Consider the following 7,633-nt stretch of genomic DNA (forward strand, 5'->3'; position numbering starts at 1 on the left):
AAATCTAAGTCCTGGGGTACTACATTATCTCCAAGAATAAATCCTTTGTAAACACTGTCAGCAGTAGAAACATAAGTCTGCTGGAGATGCTATCCTCTCGCAGTAAAGAGAAAGGAAAAGGGGAGGGAAATAAAATCAATTACAACAAGAGCAACAGGGAGAGAATAAAAAAACATGGGTCTGTGTCACTTGTTTGTTTTCTCAGTTAATGACATTCTTGTATTAATGATCTAAATGAGAGGAGATAAGCAGTCATCTCTTTGTAATGTGTTTGCAATTAGTGTTCAGTAGTGAAATGCTTATTTGATGTGTATTTATTAATTCTTATTGTTTCTCCCAGCAGGAAATGAATGTGGAGCTCTCCTTTCAGTTGCCTTAGCTCCAGGGTGGCTGGCTACGGCAGAACTGATCTCGAATGCTATTCAGATAGTGGACAGCGACACAAAGAAAATGAGGTCACTGCCCTTAGTAATACCGGACTTATCCACAATTCAGAGAGAGCAAGGGATCTGGCCTCAGGCAAAGCCAACTAGGGAAATAAGTAGTTCTAAAAAGCTTTAACAGAAGCTTACATTCTTGGTAGTGTAATTTGTGAGGAGGATGTAGCAGCAACAGGGGTTATTGAAGCCTAGCACAAGGTGAAGTGGGTGGCCTACCAACCAGCAGACCAATTACTGAGAGTGTGCATCTCTAACTGCTTGGCTGTGTGCGATAGTGTATGCAGGGAGAATTGCCCTCCATGTTCCTGAGAGAACTGCCTGTGGAGCCTGGGCTTTGTGTGAATAAACTATTTGATTCCAACTACCACCTATCACTGTGATTTAAGCAAGTACATCAAAGACAGGAAATGAAATACTGGTTGATTTCAGATATCATGCAGTGTCGCATTTTTCTTTCTCAATTGAACTAATTTTCGTTCTGAATTAAAACAAGAAACTCAAAATAATGCGGTATCACACACATTAATGATTGTGTCTTTCATAAAAAGAAGAAAGCAAATAATTGTTCTGTTTCCCTTCCTTTCACTTCTTCTGCAGGTTCGAACTCAGGCTCAATTCCTTAGGCATTTTCAACCTTCTGGCACCTTATCCACACGAGACTCCCAAAGCAAGCACTCTTCTCGGAACTCCTTCACAGCAAACGAGCCAAAGCTGGGCAGAGGAAACGTTACAGGGACACCCTCAAAGCCTCCCTGATAATGTGCAACATCCTCACTGACACCTGGGAGTCCCTGGCCAAAGACAGCCCTAAGTAGGGGAAGTGCATCCGGGAGACCGCTGAGCACCTCAAGTCTCATCGCGAGAGCATGCAGAAATCAAGCGCAGGCAGCGGAAAGAGATTGCTGCAAACCTGTCCCACTTTACCTTCCCTCAACGACCATCTGGCCCACCTGTGACAGGGACTGTGGTTCTTGTATTGGACTGTTCAGCCACCTAAGGACTCATTTTGGAAGCAAGACTTCCTCAATTCCGAGGGACTGCCTATGATGATGGTGATGTGAGCTGAGCCAATGGGGGTAAAATGCAACTTCGGCGGGGGCACAAAGTAGGTGGTGAGGATTGGCCACCCTGCCCAGTATCCCGGTTTTACTTTTTGTTGACAATAGAAAGAAAAATCGGGGGGGTGGGGTGTATTAAGGGCAGCCAACGCACTGCTGCACATTTTGACCACGTGCCAAAGTTACATTTTACCCCCAGTGAGTCCTTGCAGACTATTCTTCCATAGAGGATATCACAGCAAAGCTAGATCCTCTCTTCATTCGAAGTCCCCATCTCAATCTTCAGTGGAATTCCCAGGATAGCGATCAGGACTGATTGTTTTCTTTCTCCACTCCAGTCCAAGGATGGTGAGGCGAACTATGACACCGGCAATGCCACACAGACTAAGACCAGTTCACTCGGCACTGACAGGTGCTTGAACATGGGACTTCGCTCATCTGCATAGCTCAGGATCTCAACTGGTAGTCTAATTTGTGAGCTACTGAAAGTAATTGAAATGTTAAAAAGAATATTTAGAATAAAATGTGCTATATCTAACAACATCATAAGCACATTTATAAAGAACTCATTTATGATTTCATGAAGGTGGAAGATGGAGAATAATGTGGGGAAATGTGAGGTAATTCACTTTGGTAGGAAGAATAGAAAAACAGAGGGGGCGAAATTGCCCCTTTTATTGATGGGAGTTAGTGCCAGCGGGTGGCATGAACCGGAGGCAAAAATCTCCCACCGCAGAATTGGACGGAGGGTTTGAAGAGGCGCTACGAGGTACCGCCTTGCTCCTGCTGGGAGCGGCCCTCTGGGCTGCGCACGACGATAATAATGTCATCGCAGTGCACATCTCCCCTTACCACCACAGAAGTTAAATTGCCCCACGCAACCTACCTTAGTGACTGGCAATGACAACGACAGCTTCAGCTATCGAGTTGCAGTTGGGAACCGGCTGCAGCAGCGCTATTTAAAGGTGCCATCTTGGAAACTATCTTCTGTCAGCCATTACTTTTATCTCTCTTCCAACAAATAGGCAGAGTGGCTGCTGGACCGAGGCAGCGATTTTTACCTCAAAGAATCTTCTGCCTCCTAACTTTTTCCCTGCATAACTCACAGCTGTTTTGAAGTTCAACCATTGCTGCTGCTTCATGGGGTCTGTGGTGGCATTTGACCTCCTGCTCTGACTTCACCGTCAGAGACAGAGGCGCCGTCAATTACATGGGGAAAGAGAAAGGCAAATACAAATAGAGGGAGCACCACAGAGAGAGGCTCATAGAGAAGCCCATAGAGAGGCCCATGGAGAGGCCCATGCAGAGAGGCACAGACCAATACAGGCAGAAGCACAGGGAGAACTACAGCAACATGTTACCAGCCGAAGAAGACACCACAGGGCTGTTAACGGGAGGCCTTACGCTCCCAGCCTATTCCGCCAACAGTTCTCCTACATTAATTTCACTGAGGGGCAGAGTGTGTGAAGGCTGCGTTTCAGGAAAGACATGGTCACAGAGCTCTGCCACCTCCTGCAACCACACCTCGAGCATCAGACCAGAGTGAGGACGGCTCTCTCAGTGGCAGTCAAGGTCGCTCAATTTCTACACCATTGGATCTTTCCAGGGAGCAACAGGAGATATCTCCAACATCTCCCCATTTGCCATCCATTGCTCCATCCACGAGGTCACAGATGCACTGTACAGATGGAGAAGGGACTGCATCTCCTTCCCCATGAGTAGAGAAAAGCAGCACACGTGTGCATGTGGCTTTGCCAGGATTGCGGGCTTCCCCATGGTGCAGGGGGCCATTGAGTGCACCCATGTCGCTTTGAGGGCACCGCGTCACAATCCTAAGATTTTCTGTAACCGCAAAAGCTACCATACACTGAATGTCCATTTGATGTGCGACCACACGCGCAGAATACTCACCATAAAACCCACTATCCTGGCAGCAGCCACGATGCCTTTATCCTGTGCCAGACCGGTGTGCCAGCTCTGTTCCAGCTCCCAAATGAAGCTCGCGGCTGGCTGCTCAGAGACAAGGGCCATCTGCTATACCTGGCTCATGACACCCCTCTGTAACACCACCACTCCTGTCCAGCACCCGTATAATGAGAGCCATGCCACCACCAGGAACATCATTGAACAGACCAACGGAGTGCTGAAGCAACGGGTCCGCTGCCTTGACCGCTCGGGAGGAGTCATCCAGTACTCGCCTGAGTGGGTATCCATATTTGTCATCATCTGCAGCATTCTGCACAACATGGACATCATGAGGGCACAAACATTGCCACTAGGCATAACCGCACCATCTCAGGAGCATGAGGAGGACCAGGAGGAGGAGCAGGAAGAATAGGAAGATGAACAACAGCAGGAGGACGAGGAGGAGCAGGAGCAGCAACAGCCACAATGGAGGAGGCAGCAACTCCATCGCAATCCTGCAAGGGAGGTCCACGACCGTCTCTTCAGAGCTTGTTTACATTGATTTCCATCCCACCTCCCAGTTCCTCTGGACGTCCCCATCACCACATCAATTTGCCCTTCCATACCAAAGTCCCAAAACTGAAATGAGAAACAACAGCAAACATAAAACATTGCAAACAACATTTATCAAACAGCAATAAAATGCATAAATGTATATTTATTCATCACTCTTGTGCACTTCCTTATAGCCCTTCTTTTGTTTACCTATTCTAATACTCCTCCGCAGTGTGTCCCCTGTGGCTGCAGCAGGGCTGCTGGAAGGCTGCTGTGTGTCAGGGCCAGAGACTACAGATGACCTTGAAGGACAACCTCGACCAGCTCTGGGCCTGGAAGGCTCGACTGTAGACTGCACCACCTCAGGCGATGCAACAGCAGTCTGGTCTAAAAACAGAAAATGCTGGTAATCTCATCAGGTCAGGCAGCTTCTGTGGAGAGAGACAGAATTAATGTTTCAGGCCGATGATCCTTCGTCAGAACTTTTTGACACCCAGGCAGTCTGGGCTGGCTGGGTGACAGGCAGTGACATGTGCAATGGCGAGTGGCAATGGTGGGATCAGGAATGCTGTGATTCTGAGAGAGGACAGCAGGTTCCACCTCCACTGACCCACTGTCACTCCACCGGGGCAGCACCTCAGCCTCCCCACCTATCTGCTGGAGGACAGATTGCTGGGCTGCTGTGACACTGTGTGATCCCCGGTCGATTGTGGTGGACACAGCGGCAATGGCAGCAGTCAGGGCTTGCGGGGCATGCAGCTGAGACTGCATGACAGGACCAAGACATTGCGTTGCATCAAGCTGATTCTGCATGAGCAGAGTCTGAGCTTCCATGCGAGCAACCATTGACTCCATTACAGCACCAAGACGTTGCGTTGCTTCCGCCTGTGCCAGAATGGAAGCTGCCACTTCGCCCATGATACGCGTCATGAGGTCTGGATCCGTACAGTCTCTCTGGAAGTCCACCATTGTCTGCACATGAGCAATGATAGGCTCCATGGTGTGCACAGGGCTGTGTACAATGCAGGAGGCAGACTCCCCCATGCTCCTTACTACTTCCAACAAGCTCTCGGGCACCATTGCCATTGCACCTATCATGTCGGAGTGCATGGCCATCACCCTTTGTGTGAATGCCTCTTTATCCGCATCTGATTCCTGTGCAGCAGAACTTGCATGCGAACTTGCCCTCTGGGGAGATGGCTCCCAAGGTTCCCTTTCCCCTTGACCATGCTGCAGCCCGCTAGGCCCCGGTGCATCACCCAGTGCAGACCCCTGTAGTAAGCTAACCTGTAAGGACCGCATAGTGAAGCAAGGAAGGCAGACAATACGAGGAGCTGGAAAGTGATAAGGCCTTCTGGTTTAATGGGGAAGTGGGATGAGAAGAGGGGGTAAAAATACCATGGTTACCCCCAGCGGGCACGACATCTCTGCCAGCCATGGCGCCCACCACCTGCGGATCAATGAGCTGAAGCACTCGCTCCTCCAGGTCAGTCAGCTTGCAAAGTTCAACTTCCCGCCCCTCCAATAAACTGCTACTCCCTTCTGTTAGGTGTCATCTTGGCCTACAAAAGAAAGGAACCTGTGTGAGTAAGTTTCCAGTTAAATATGTGGAAGATATGCCTGCCATGGTTAAATAGCTGTGAATGTAGGCAAGGCATGGAACGAGGAAGTGACTGTGAGTAGGCGAAGATGGTTGGTGGTTGCTTGCTGGGTTAAGTGCTGGTTTGCAGAGTGTGCACAAGCAGGGGCTCAGAGTTGTATATGTAAGAGTATGTAAGAGTTGTGCAAACATGTACTCACCTTGATCCAACCGACTGAGGTCGTTGAATTTCTTGCGGCACTGTGTTGGGCTTCTGTTGAGCACAGTGCCAGCCGACACCTCCGTGGCCACCTCTGCCCACACGGCTCTAAAAACCTGCGGCGTTGGCCTTCTCCCAGATGGAAGGGACAGTGCATCCCTCATTCTCCACTTCCCCCACCAATATCTTCAATGCCAGGTCATTGAAAGGAGTGGCCCTTCTGGGAGGCATTGGAGCAGCCATCGCAGACCTTCATTGCAGCTCTCAGTCAACTCCAGCAATGATGCAAATGATCAGGTGCTACCTGAAACGACATCCCCTTTAAGAACTGGAATGAGCAGTAGGCTGATTATCACTAAAAGAAAGTCAGCTGAAATTGGGTGTAGCTCTGGTAATAACTCCCCTGCAGTGCCTCACTGAGGCCATTAGCACCTCAGATACCATCTCCCTTCATTTCTGAAGTATGGAAAGTGGTCCACGTTGTCCAGGGCCGCGCTGTGGATCTTGATGATTGGAGGGCAGTGCTGTGTGGCTGGGTCAGGTTGGTGGAAGGCATTTGTCTTACGGATGTTTAGTGTAAAAGGCCCATGCTTTCGTACATCTCAGTGAAGATGTTGACTATGAGTTAGAGTTCAGTCTCTGAATGTGCACAGATGCAAGCATCGTCCGCGTACTGTAGTTTGATGACAAAGGTGGGGATGGTCTTGGATCTGGCCTGGAGACAACGAAGGTTGAACAGGTTCCCACTGGTTCTGTAGTTTAGTTCCACTCCAGCCGGGAGCTTGTTGAGTGTGAGGTGAAGCATTGCAGTGAGGAAGATCGAGAAGAGGGTTGGAGCGATGACGCAGCTCTGCTTGACCCTGGTCCAGATGTTGATTGGGTCTGTGATGGATCCGTTGGTCAGGATCATGGCTTGCATGTCGTCGTGGAGCAAGCGGAGGATGATGACAAACTTTTGGGGGCAGCCAAAATGGAGGAGGATGCTCCACAGTCCCTCGCGGTGACAATGTCAAATGCCTTTGTAAGGTCAAAGAAGGCCACATACAAGGGTTGGTGTTATTCCCAGCATTTTTCTTGCAGCTGTTGCGCCGTAAAAATCATGTCCGTTGTACCCCGTGGTGGACGAAATCCGCACTGTGACTCCGGGAGGAGCTCCTCAGCCACAGGGAGAAGACGGTGGACAACGTGGACCACTTTCCATACCTCGGGAGCCTATTATCAGCAAGGGCAGACATCAACAACGAGGTTCAACACCGCCTCCAGTGCACCAGCACAGCCTTCGGCCACCTGAGGAAGAAAGTGTTCGAAGATCACGCCCTCAAATCTGGCACCAAGCTCATGGTCTACAGGGCTGTAGAGATACCTGCCCTCCTGTATGGCTCAGAGACATGGACCATATACAGTAGACACCTCAAATCGCTGGAGAAATACCACCAACGATACCTCCGCAAGATCCTGCAAATCCCTGGGAGGACAGATGTACCAATGTTAGCATCCTCGATCAGGCCAACATCCCCAGCATTGAAGCGCTGACCACACTCGACCAGCTCCGTTGGGCGGGCCACATTGTTCGCATGCCCGACACAAGACTCCCAAAGCAAGCGCTCTACTCAGAACTCCTACATGGCAAGCGAGCCCAAGGTGGGCAGAGGAAATATTTCAAGGACACCCTTAAAGCCTTCTTGATAAAATGCAACATCCCCACTGACACCTGGGAGTCCCTGGCCAGAGACTACCCTAAGTGGAGGAAGTGCATCCGGGTGGGCCTGAGACCTCGAGTCTCGTCGCCGAGAGCATGCAGAAACCAAGCGTGGGCAGCGGAAGGAGCATGCGGCAAACCAGTCCCACCCACCCCTTCCCTCAACGACTGTCTGTC

The sequence above is a fragment of the Pristiophorus japonicus genome, chromosome 6 (genome assembly GCF_044704955.1).
Source record: "Pristiophorus japonicus isolate sPriJap1 chromosome 6, sPriJap1.hap1, whole genome shotgun sequence".
Classification (NCBI taxonomy): Eukaryota; Metazoa; Chordata; class Chondrichthyes; family Pristiophoridae; genus Pristiophorus; species Pristiophorus japonicus.